General features: G+C 44.7%; 2 non-coding genes and 1 pseudogene across 2 annotated transcripts; all 3 read right to left on the bottom strand.

The window, feature by feature from the left end:
- Nucleotides 1-321: 321 nt before the first annotated feature.
- On the bottom strand, nucleotides 322-1042 carry LOC112309936 (small ribosomal subunit protein eS6-like; annotated as a pseudogene).
- Nucleotides 1043-3628: 2586 nt separating this feature from the next.
- TRNAC-GCA (transfer RNA cysteine (anticodon GCA)) lies at nucleotides 3629-3700 on the bottom strand. Its single transcript has one exon. It is a non-coding gene; the product is annotated as a tRNA-Cys (tRNA).
- A 2400-nt stretch (nucleotides 3701-6100) lies between these two features.
- TRNAC-GCA (transfer RNA cysteine (anticodon GCA)) lies at nucleotides 6101-6172 on the bottom strand. Its single transcript has one exon. It is a non-coding gene; the product is annotated as a tRNA-Cys (tRNA).
- Between the last annotated feature and the right edge of the window lie 4711 nt (nucleotides 6173-10883).

Genomic DNA, 10883 nt, shown 5'->3' with positions numbered 1-10883 from the left:
CAAGGACATTTTTTTCAGTGCTTTAGAGAGAGAGGAAGTAGGGGAAAGAGAGAGAAACATCAATGCGAGAGAGAAAACATGGATTGGTTTGCTTCCTCGTACACGCACCAGCTGGTGATGGAACACGCAGCCTGGGTATGTGCCCTGACCAGGAACTGAACACACGACCTTTTGGTCTCCTGGTTGGTGCTCCAACAAACCGAGCCACACTGGCCAGGGCAACATATATTTTCTAAAGTAGTAACACAAACTGGTAAAAAATTATTCTGTGTTTTACTTTTTTTATGTTTGTTCTTATTTATTTGTTACTCTTAGAAAATCTCATTTCTGACTGGACTCAGAGGCAGAAGCTCTCAGAGAGGCCAGCCTACATTGCCTGGCAATCTGTTGCTAGGATTTTTCTTTGGCCTCCTTCATTCTCTCAGGCAAAAGTTTAGCATATTCTGCAGCCTCTTCCTTATTTTTCTTAGTACGTCGTTTCTTCAGAGCAATACGCCATTTGTGGTGCAGGACACGTGGAGTAACAAGACGCTGAACCTTGGCTGCTCCGGTCCTGGGTTGTTCACCTTCTTTGGTTAGGGGCTTTCTCACAACATAGCGGCGGACGTCATCTTCGTTGGAGAGGTCGAAAAGTTTGAGGATTCTGCTAGCTCTTTTGGGCCCCAGGCGACAAGGCACAGTAGTATCAGTGAGACCAGGAATATCTTTCTCCCCTCTTTTTTTATGATGGCCAAGATGAGAACACGGAGATTGACATCCATAGTGCGACCCTGAACAGATCTGCACTTCCCGCTCCAGTCCTCCTGGGCCCATAGCAGCAGTGCCCCTTACTCAGCGGCAGACGGACGTGGTCATGGGCCAGGACACCCTGCTTCACGGGGAAGCCTTGTCTGTCATTCCCACCACTCCATTCTTCACCCAGAGCCTCAGCAGCAACGTCTGTGGCCATATGCTTCTCATAAAAGGTGCGTGGTGTGCATTCATCATCCACTTCGCTGCGTTTCTGGCAGACAGTGGCTGGGAAAGCGATGTTCGGCTTCATCCCGAAGCGGCCAACCGCCTCCGAGGTGCCACAAAACAGCTGCTTCTGTGTTTTACTTGATGGTCATAGTCAAAATTTTCATCTTAAAGAAAAGATTGAACCTTTTAAGAGATTGTTTAGGGAAGGGACAATAAATTGTGGGTTTTAATATGAGAAGTGTGACTATTACCTTATAATAATTAGTTTCCAAATAATTTAAAAATATAGGTTGTTTATATATCTTGTGTCATTCATTTATTTATTCACTCAATTAGCCAATAGCTGTTACTCACCAGTACTCCCTGAGTCCCTACTATGAACAAGGTACTTGCCAGTCACTGGCGATAACAGGAAGAGTCAGGATAAAGTGCCACCCACTAAGGGCCCATATTGGAGTGGGTAAGATGGGCTAGGGCAGGGAGAGTTAGTACTCACCGGGTATGCAAACGCTTTCTTAGTTTTGAACCTCCACTGCAGTGAAGTTGGGGCCTTGGGACTAGTCCTGTCCTATGAACTGCGAGCAGAAGTGACGCATGTCACTCCTGGGACAAGACACTTACGAACTCCTCCAACCCTCTCCACCCCTGGAGGGATGGCCTGAAAGGCCACCTTTTGCTGGATGCCATGGTTACGAGAGGGACAAGGACTGCCAGACCTGCATCAGACCTTGCATGGATAAGACACAAATCTTCATTGTGGCAAACTCCTGAGATCTCAGGGTTGTTGCTAGGGTATAGCCACGGTTAGCCTGACTAGTAGGCACATAAACAATGACAACACACCATATAATAACGTAGAAGAGAGGGAAATTCAGTGTGCTGTGGAAACAAAGAAAAGGCAAATTAACGAAACTAACGCTGCCAATGACATTCCTGATACTAAGTCACAATACCCATGAGGAGAAACAGCTTCCCCACAGCCTGGATTGATAATAGGCCCTTTTCTTGCTCTGGGACCCCCCAAAACTGACAATATTATGGCTTATTGTTATCTAGTAAATATACCAGAGAACCACCTCCAAATACATTGCCACCAAAGTGCAGAGAGACACACTAAGAGATATGCTTTGTTCTGCAGGCTGTTCCTCGCTTTAAAAGGAATATCCCAGTGAGTCTCAGACAGCAGACTCTTGGGAATTTTACAATGTAGCAAACTCTGAAATCGTTGCGGTGATTTTCTTCCACCCCTAATACTACAAGGACACAGCAGCTTTGTGATATTTTTCTCCCAAATCTATAACCTCAGTCTAATCATGAGAAAACACTAGACAAACCCAAAGTGAGGGGTAGTTTACAAAATATCTGACCAGGACTTTCCAAAAGTGTTAAGGTTACAAAAAAGAGAGAGAAAGAGAAAGAGAGAGAGAGAGAGAGAGAGAGAGAGAGAGAGAGAGAGAGAGAGAGAGAGAAGGGAAGACTGAGAAACTCTGACATGGAAGGAAACAGCACAGATGTTGACTGAATGCAACATAGTATCCTGGACCGAACCCTGAAACACACAATAAAGACGTTAGGAGGAAAACTGGTGAAATCCGAATGAAGCCTGTGGTTTGGTTAATAGTGTTGTACAGACGGTTATTTCAGTTTTGATAAATGTGCCATGGTTATGCAAGATGGTAACATTCAGGGAAGCTGAGGACAGAGTGTATGGGACCTGTCTATACCATTGGGTTGACCAAAAAGTTCATGTGGGGTTTTTTTTGTAAAATAAAAGACACATTGTTCACTTTCAGCAATAACTTCATTGATTTGGATGTTTTGAGTATGTTGTCTATCTCTTGCATGGTATAGCATTAATTGTTCTCAGTTAATGTCTCAATGTGATCGCTATTAACTTCAGCTGGTCTGCTGGACCGTGGAGCACCGTCCAGCAAGAAATCTCCAGCACGAAACTTCGCTAACCACTTTTGACACGTTCGATCCATCACAGCACCTTCTCCATACACTGCACAAATCTTTTTTTTGCTTTTCAGTTGTGTTTTTACCTTTCTTGAAATAATAAAGCATACTATGCTGAAAATGTTTTATATTTTCTTCCATCTTCAATATTAAAATGGTTACACAAAAATTCACCGATTTTGATAAGTTTTTTTAAATGCACGCTGATTGTCACAATACAATCTAACAAAATCGCTAAGTGCTACTAGAGCCATCTTACAGAAAAATACAAACGACCTCTTTGGGCAGCTCAGATCTTTACAACTGTTCTGAAAACCTAAAATGATTAAAAGATAAGGCATTGGAAGAAAGGAAAATGGAAAACATCTGGTCAATTAGATTGAATATACAGAAAAGGAGAATAAAAGTACCTGTGAGAAAGCACGTGTGTGTGCGTATAACTTTTTGTCTGTTGGCGTGTCTGTGTGATGGTGTGGGGGTCTGGGTGTCATGAGACACATCTGGCTGTGTGTGTATGTGTGTGTGTGTGTATGTTGGAGGAAGGGTGTATGTTAATTCCCTCTACGGTCGAGGGAATTAATGAGTCAAGGCTTTTGCAGGAACACGAGGATCAGCACCTCCTTACATTTTGAGCCCTAGGCACCCTGCTGGCCTCACCCCAGATCCAGTATTTTAATGAAGTTGCCAAGAGGAGCAAAAAGAAATATATAGGGGGCACCTGGATTTGAACCAGGGACCTCTTGATCTGCAGTCAAATGCTCTACCACTGAGCTATACCCCCTGACATAATATGTACCTTATAAAATACCTATTCTACTTTTATGAGTTACATCATGCTTCATAAGTACACATGTGGTTGAGATTCAACCTGGATTTAAATTCATCCCAGTTCCCTTCTGGCCACACCACCTACTGCCTTTCTCAGAGCCTGTATGCTCACTCTCGTCCCAGTACCTTATCTGGGTATCCACAGCGGACTTCAGAGGCTCGTGTACAACTCTGAAATTATAGGCAAACACTGTATATTGTGCATGTTTTCATCAGATTTTTGAAGGAGAACTCATCCAGCACAAACTGTCTCATTTCACAGTTTAAAAAAAAAACAAACTGGGTGTTCCAAAGTTCAAAATTTGCTTTGAACACCTTTAATTCCTATGCCCTTGAGGTCCAGTCTGAGGATTTTTAGTCTTGTGTACATCCCCGATTGAGAAGAAAGGTCAGGAAGTCTCTGGCATCGCAACACATTCTCCCTGACGAGACCTGTCAGCTGCCGTGGCGCCGAGGAGCAAACAGCAGCCAGGGGTTCCAGCTCTCACGCTGTCTGAGGCCCCAAGACACCCATCCCTAGCCTGTCCACTGGGAGGCCTTCCAGGAACCTCAGATTCAAACCCGGTGTGCCCCCTAAAACCTGTCATCTCCCTGCCCAAACCTGCATCTCCTCCTGCTTTGCTTTCGTGTAATAATAACAGCTCCTGTTTACTGGGCACTTGCCATGTGCCAGGCATGGTCCTGAAAGTTCTACCCATAACTTCCCAGGCACCACTGCAAAAACCCCACGAGATAGGTCTTACTGTGGTTAGCATACTGAGTTTGCAGGTAAGGAAACCGAGGCCCAGAGCAGTCACACAGCAAGGAGACAGTGGGGCCACGATTCCAGTGCAGGCTCAGGGCAAATGCTGGCCCTGGCTGTTTAACCATCACATCAGCCTCCTCCCTGTCTGGGTTGGTGACCGTGTACTCAAGTCATCTGGCCAACACACCTCTGGGACAGCTCCCACCCTTTCTTCCCCAGGTCCAGATAATTGCTGGGCACTGTTGATGTTACCTTTGACGTCACTGAGGTCCATCCCCATCCCCAGACCAGCAGAACCACCACCTCCTAAGCAGCGTCCAGGCCTCCACCCCTCACATCCATCCAGGAGCAGCCTGTTTTAAAACCAAGTCTATCCAGGTCACTTCCCCTTTAAATGCCGTCATAAAACACCAAGTCTTTTAACACACCCTGCAAAGTTCTTCACATGTGGATCCCTATCTGCCTCTTCAGCTTCAGCTCCAGCTTCGTCACCTGACACTCCCCATAGCACATTTGTGCTCCAGCTGCTTCCAGCTGCATCCATCTGGCTCCAGCCTCTGCCCCTGCAGTTTTCTCTGCCTGCAACTGAACCGCCACTCCCCACGGCCTGCCTCCACTCCCCCTCCCTCCAGTGATACAATCCTCATCTGTGAAACCAGAGCCATCAGTCCTCTCAGAAGCCGTCCTTAACCTCCCCTCCCACAGGCAGAAGTAATCACTGCCTCCTTTGCATTCCTGATGCTGGAGCAGCTCAGCTCAGCTCACATCACTCCAATTTTTAATTGTATAGGCCTGCTTTCTGGCTGAGAGCACACTGAGCCCAGGGGCTGTGTCTTATTCAGCTCTAAGCTCACACTTTGCACAGTCTGGCACATAGTAGTTGCTCAATATATGTCGTTCGAGCTGATCAAAAGACACAGCAGTGCCTGTGTTGTGGGCAGAAGTTAGACCTAGACGAAGGTTTGATCTCGGCCCTTGCCTGGGTCCCGAATGAAGGCACCCAAGGTATGAGGGTGCTGGCTCGCAGGAAGCGAATGGGGGTGGGTAATAGAAACTTGTCAAGGTTTAAAGCAGGAAAAGAATGCAGCTCCCTGAACTTCAGGCCAGCTCCTGTTTGTCCCCAGCCACACTTTGTGAATAAGCACTCTGTGCCGTGACTTGCCCCAGCACCCTGCAAACTGTGGTCGCAGTCGCTCAGTGGCTGGGTTCTAAAACTCAGTGGACAGTCTCAGAGCCTTGGGAGCATTGCTCAGCAGAATTTTGTTGCAAAGCTCTTGTCACTAGCCCCCAAATAGCAAGAGTAGTATAATGAAGGCAAGAGAGTGTGTGCTCTGAGTTCAAATCCTGGGCCTGCTGTTTGTAGCCTTTGGAGCTCGAGCCACTTACTGAGCATCTCCATGCCTCCAGCTCCTCATGTACAATGGAGATGCTGATAGTAGGTACCTTGAAAAATGTTGGCAAGAAATTGAAGAGATAATTAATATAAAAAACCTAGACTGATGTCTGGCATATATACAAGGGACATTATGATTCAACCAGCCATGAGCTATAGAAAATAATGAATCAAAGTCAATCCACAGTCTTTGGAAGCGAAAACAGGAGTGGGACAGGGGGCACCTGGATTTGAACCAGGGACCTCTTGATCTGCAGTCAAATGCTCTGCCCCTGAGCTATACCCCCAGTGAAATAAACTTGTTTTTAAAGTCTATCCCTCTCTCAACATTCTGGTTCTAAAACCCTTCAGTGATTCAGGGGAGCTATAATTAGAGAGCACACTGCCTGGAAGGAGCCTGGGCATTACAAGTGTTAGAAGAAGTTTATAATGAAAAAATACAGGACTCCTGAGAACTAAGTTCTCTAGGCCAAGAAAGTCTTCTTAGACTTTCCAATAGCCAAAGCCTCTCCTGTCCACCATACCTTACATAAAACAAACCTCAGTTTCAGGTAAAAAGTCCTCAGGTTTTCCACAAATGGCAGCATCGATAGAGTGTGTATGATTGGGCACCTGTCATGCTTCCCTTAGCCAAGGCTCCTAGCTACTAAGATTCTTATTCCTCTTCATGACTTCACAGAACTGAGCTCATAACTGGCTCTCAACAGACAGGCGTTGCATTAAATTAATTCTGAAAAAATAAGTACAGTAGTCCCCTCCCCCATCCATACTACATGTTCCAAGGCCCCCGGTGGGTGCCTGAAACTAGGGTAGTACCAACCCACCCCTATATATAGTACATTCTTTCCTATACATATTATCTATCAAAAAGTTTAATTTCTAAATTAGGCATAGTAAGGGATTAACAGCTACAATTAATAAGAAAAATAAGAATAACAATGTACTATAATAAAAGTTCTAAGAATGTGGTCTCCCTCTTAAAATATCTTACTACATTTTACTCATGCTGCTTCTCGTGATGATAATAAGATGACATAGTGCCTATGTGATAAGATGAAGTGGGGTGAATGACACAGGCCTTGTGACATAGTGGCACTAGGGCTACCTGGACACAAGCCCTGAGATGCCGCAAACACCTCAACGGTTGATCCAATCATCAAGATAGCTTCTAGGTGACAACAGGCCGGGAGCAGGCAGGGGGCATGGGGACAACAGGACGATGCACGTCCCAGGTCCCAGGCCAGACAGGGCAGGACAGCTCAAGGTTTCATCATCCTACTCAGCAGAGTGCCCAGTTTAAAACCTATGAATTGTTTATATCTGTAATATTCCGTGTAATATATTTGGACCACAGCTGACTGTAGGAAAATGAAATCATAAAAAGTGATATTGTGAATGAGGAAACTGTACAAAGAACAACTTGTGAGGAGAGCGTCTCCAAACCATGACTCTGAGATGATTTTAGTCCCACAAAAACAGATGGTCAGTGAGTTACACTCTTCTGTAACATAGCTCGCCTGGAACTTGGGACATTGTCAACTCCAAGAGGTCACTTGAATAGAAGAAACAAGCCTCCCAACAAAAGGCTCTTATTCAATTAAGGAAACTGTTTGTCCTGGCCCCGCCACCAAAGATCCCTTTTCAACTTCCAAAAACAACCATAATTGGAGCCACCTGTATTTCTTGGCTTCGCCCCGTCATCTCACACCCTAATAAATTGTTCAGGTGCTACTTATGGACATCTCGCATGTTTCAACCTGTTGGGAAGACTCTCCTCGGCCAATTTCCCAGGCCACGTACATTTTCCAGGTATTTTCAAAGGATCCTGAGTGTGGGATGATCGTGTTGTGTTGGGCTGTGGTTATTTGGCAGCCTGGCGAGCCAGGAAAGAAACTCCATCCCATTCTCTTCAACACTGCCTCAGGCTGGACTTGAGAGCTCAGAAAAGAATCACCATCTGCTCTGCTCATTGTTCTTTCTGCACCTCGGGAGTTGCAACTTTAGCAGTGACAGATATACTATGTGCTCCATATCACAGGACCCCAGTGTTGGAAAGGACCTACATAGAGGTCCCTAGAAGGAACAGATGGAGAGAAGCTGAAGAGCCTTGCTTAAAATCACAGACATATCAGGGGCAGGACCAGAACAAAGGGTGCCCCCTGCCACCAGCTCCTTAGAGGCAGGGGCACTTTGGAAGTCCCCAGTGCCCAACACAATGCAGGTGCTCAATGAATGTTTGCGGGATAAATATCAAACTGTGGTTACATACAGGTGGACCAAACATCCTGATTTCCTGGGGATTCTCCTGGGTTTGGCAGCGAGTGGCCTGCATCCCAGGAAATACCCTCAGAAAACCGGGTTGGGATTGGTAGGTTACCCTAGATATTACTTATCTTTTCTCATCCATAATATTTTCCAAACCTAATCATTAACTTTTCACTGTCCTCATTTTTACCATTTCCACATACCTCCTTTACTAGTGGGTACTTAATATTTGTCTTGACATCAACCCACTGTTTTTTATTTAACCTCATCCTATGCCCAAATATCCTTGAAATCATACCAATTGTATTTCTTTCTACTGCATATCAAAATAAATACATAGCCATCAAGATATGTTAGAATTGTATTTAATATAGGTTGCCCTTACAACTTGTCATGCATGCTAAGCACTGTATAAATACTAATTCATTTAATCCTTAAATCAACCCAGTAAGGAAAGAGAGGCACTGTGAAGTTAAATAACTCACTCAAGTTCACACAGCTGGTAAACTTGTCCATGTGTCCCCAAAGTCACCTTGAAGGTGTTCACTGGTAACCTAGTACAATGGTTAATTTTAGATGTCAGTTTGACTGCACCATAGAGCGCCCAGACATTTGGCCAAACATTGTTCCGGGTGTCGGTGAGGGCGTTTCTGGACTGTAGTAACATTTGAATCAGTAGACTGAGTAAAGCACAAAGCTCCTCCCCTTTTGGGAGGGCCTCATCCAATCCACTGTGGGTCTGAATAAAGTGGCTGAGGGAGAGGGGCCCCTTCCTGCCAGACTGCTTGGACTGGGGACATCATCTTGACCTGCCCTCAGAATCAACTGCCATCAGCTCTCCTTGGATCTTGAGCCTGCGTCTCTCAGATGGTGCCACACTGTCAGTTCTGGCTCTCAGGTCTCCGGGCTCAGGCTGGACCCACAGATCTGCCCTTCTGGGTCTCCAGTGCGCTGGCTGTAGGGCTTGGGATGTTCGGCCTCCATAGTTAGTCTACAGTTGACACGTGAACTACACCAGTTTGACCTGTGTGAGTCCACTTTTACACAATGTTTTTTACAATAAATATACAGTTGTCTCTCTGTACCCTTGGGTTGCATATCTGTGGGTTCGACCAACTGTGGATCAAAACTAGTATTTTGAATTCATGGTGGGGAATCTGCATAGATGGAGAGGCAACTCAAGTTATTCGTGAGTTTTCTACTGCATGAGGGTTGGTGCCCTTACCTCCATATTGTTCAAGTGTCAGTTGATTTTTGCACATACACATACATTGTATTGGTTCTATTTATCAGGAGAACCCCTAATACACACAGCAAACTCTGAAAAGAATAGTGGGACCTGCACTGGCAGGGAAGATACTCTCCGTAAGTGTTGAGATTTCATAGACCTCACGTGGCCCAGAACAGCACATGCCCCAAGATGGAAATTCAGTAATGATGGTCCAACTGACCTCTGTTGTACTCCGCACTTCTGTGCCCTTCACCATCGTGGTGTCACACGTGTAAATTTGCTCACGGTCAGCACATAAGCAAAAGTGAACGTTAATATGTGTTTTAGTTACAAGGTATATGAGCCAAATAGTCTAGGCCAAGCTCCAAAGCCTATCACTCAAAGATTTACATCAAAGCTACAGAAGAGGAGGGGGTGACAGCACAGAATATCTCGCAGAGACCTGGGGAAATCTGTGGCCAAATGTGCTCCACCACAGGGCTTTGGGCACCGAGTCTTACTAATATTTCCGGATACCACAGGACTATATCATAAGGGATAAATCAGAAATTAAATTTCAGAAATCAGAAGGATTTCCCCCTTTATACTAAGATAGTCTTTCTCAATGGAATTGTTTCACTTTTTAATCTTCAGTTTCCTCAGTTGTAAAACAAGGATGTTGTAATAAGATCTCCTAAATCCGTCCCACTCCCAGCAATCTATGACTCACAAATTCGAAATTTAGCTTCTTAGTGGGACAAGGTCAGAAAGTACAGTGTGGCCAAGAAATCGCAGGGGGGAAAAATGACTGGATTGAGTGGGAAGATTTCAAATATAGTACAACGGAAAAAAGAAAGGGAATATGTTACTGGGGCCACAAGATGTAACATCAACTTTATTGCCCTAGTTTTTCCCCTTTTTATTCTACAGAGGATTTTTTATAAGTATCTATGCTGTATGAAGAGGTGCTCAACATCACTAATCATAAGAGAAATGCAAATCAAAAGCACAACGAAATGTCGCCTCACCCTCATTAGATTGGCCACTAGCAAAGAACATAAAAAAGTAAATATTGGCAAGGATGCAGAAAAATTGGTCCCTGTGCACTGTTGGTGGGAATGTAAAATGGTGCAGGTATTATGGGAAACAGTATGGAGATTCCTCAAAAAAAATTAAAAATAAAATCACCATATGACCCACCAATATCACTTCTGGTATAAATTCCAAAATAATTCAAAGCAGGATATCAAAGAGATATTTGCACACCGTGCTCACTGCAGCATTATCCACAAGAGCTAAGAGGTGGAAGCAACCGAATGTCCACCGACATATGAGTGGGTAAAGGAAATATGGTATAAACATACAATGCAATGTTACTCAGCCTTTAAAAATAAGGAAATTCTGCCATTTACGAGATTGATGAGCCTGAAGGACATTATGCTAAGCAGAAGAAGCCCAACACAGCGCACGACCCCACTTTTATGAGGACTCTAAAATAGACAGACTCATAAAACTAGAGAGAA

This window comes from Desmodus rotundus, chromosome 8 (genome assembly GCF_022682495.2).
Source record: "Desmodus rotundus isolate HL8 chromosome 8, HLdesRot8A.1, whole genome shotgun sequence".
NCBI lineage: Eukaryota > Metazoa > Chordata > Mammalia > Chiroptera > Phyllostomidae > Desmodus > Desmodus rotundus.
The sequence above is the reverse complement of the archived record's forward strand: the minus strand, read 5'-3'. Positions and strand labels throughout refer to the sequence as shown.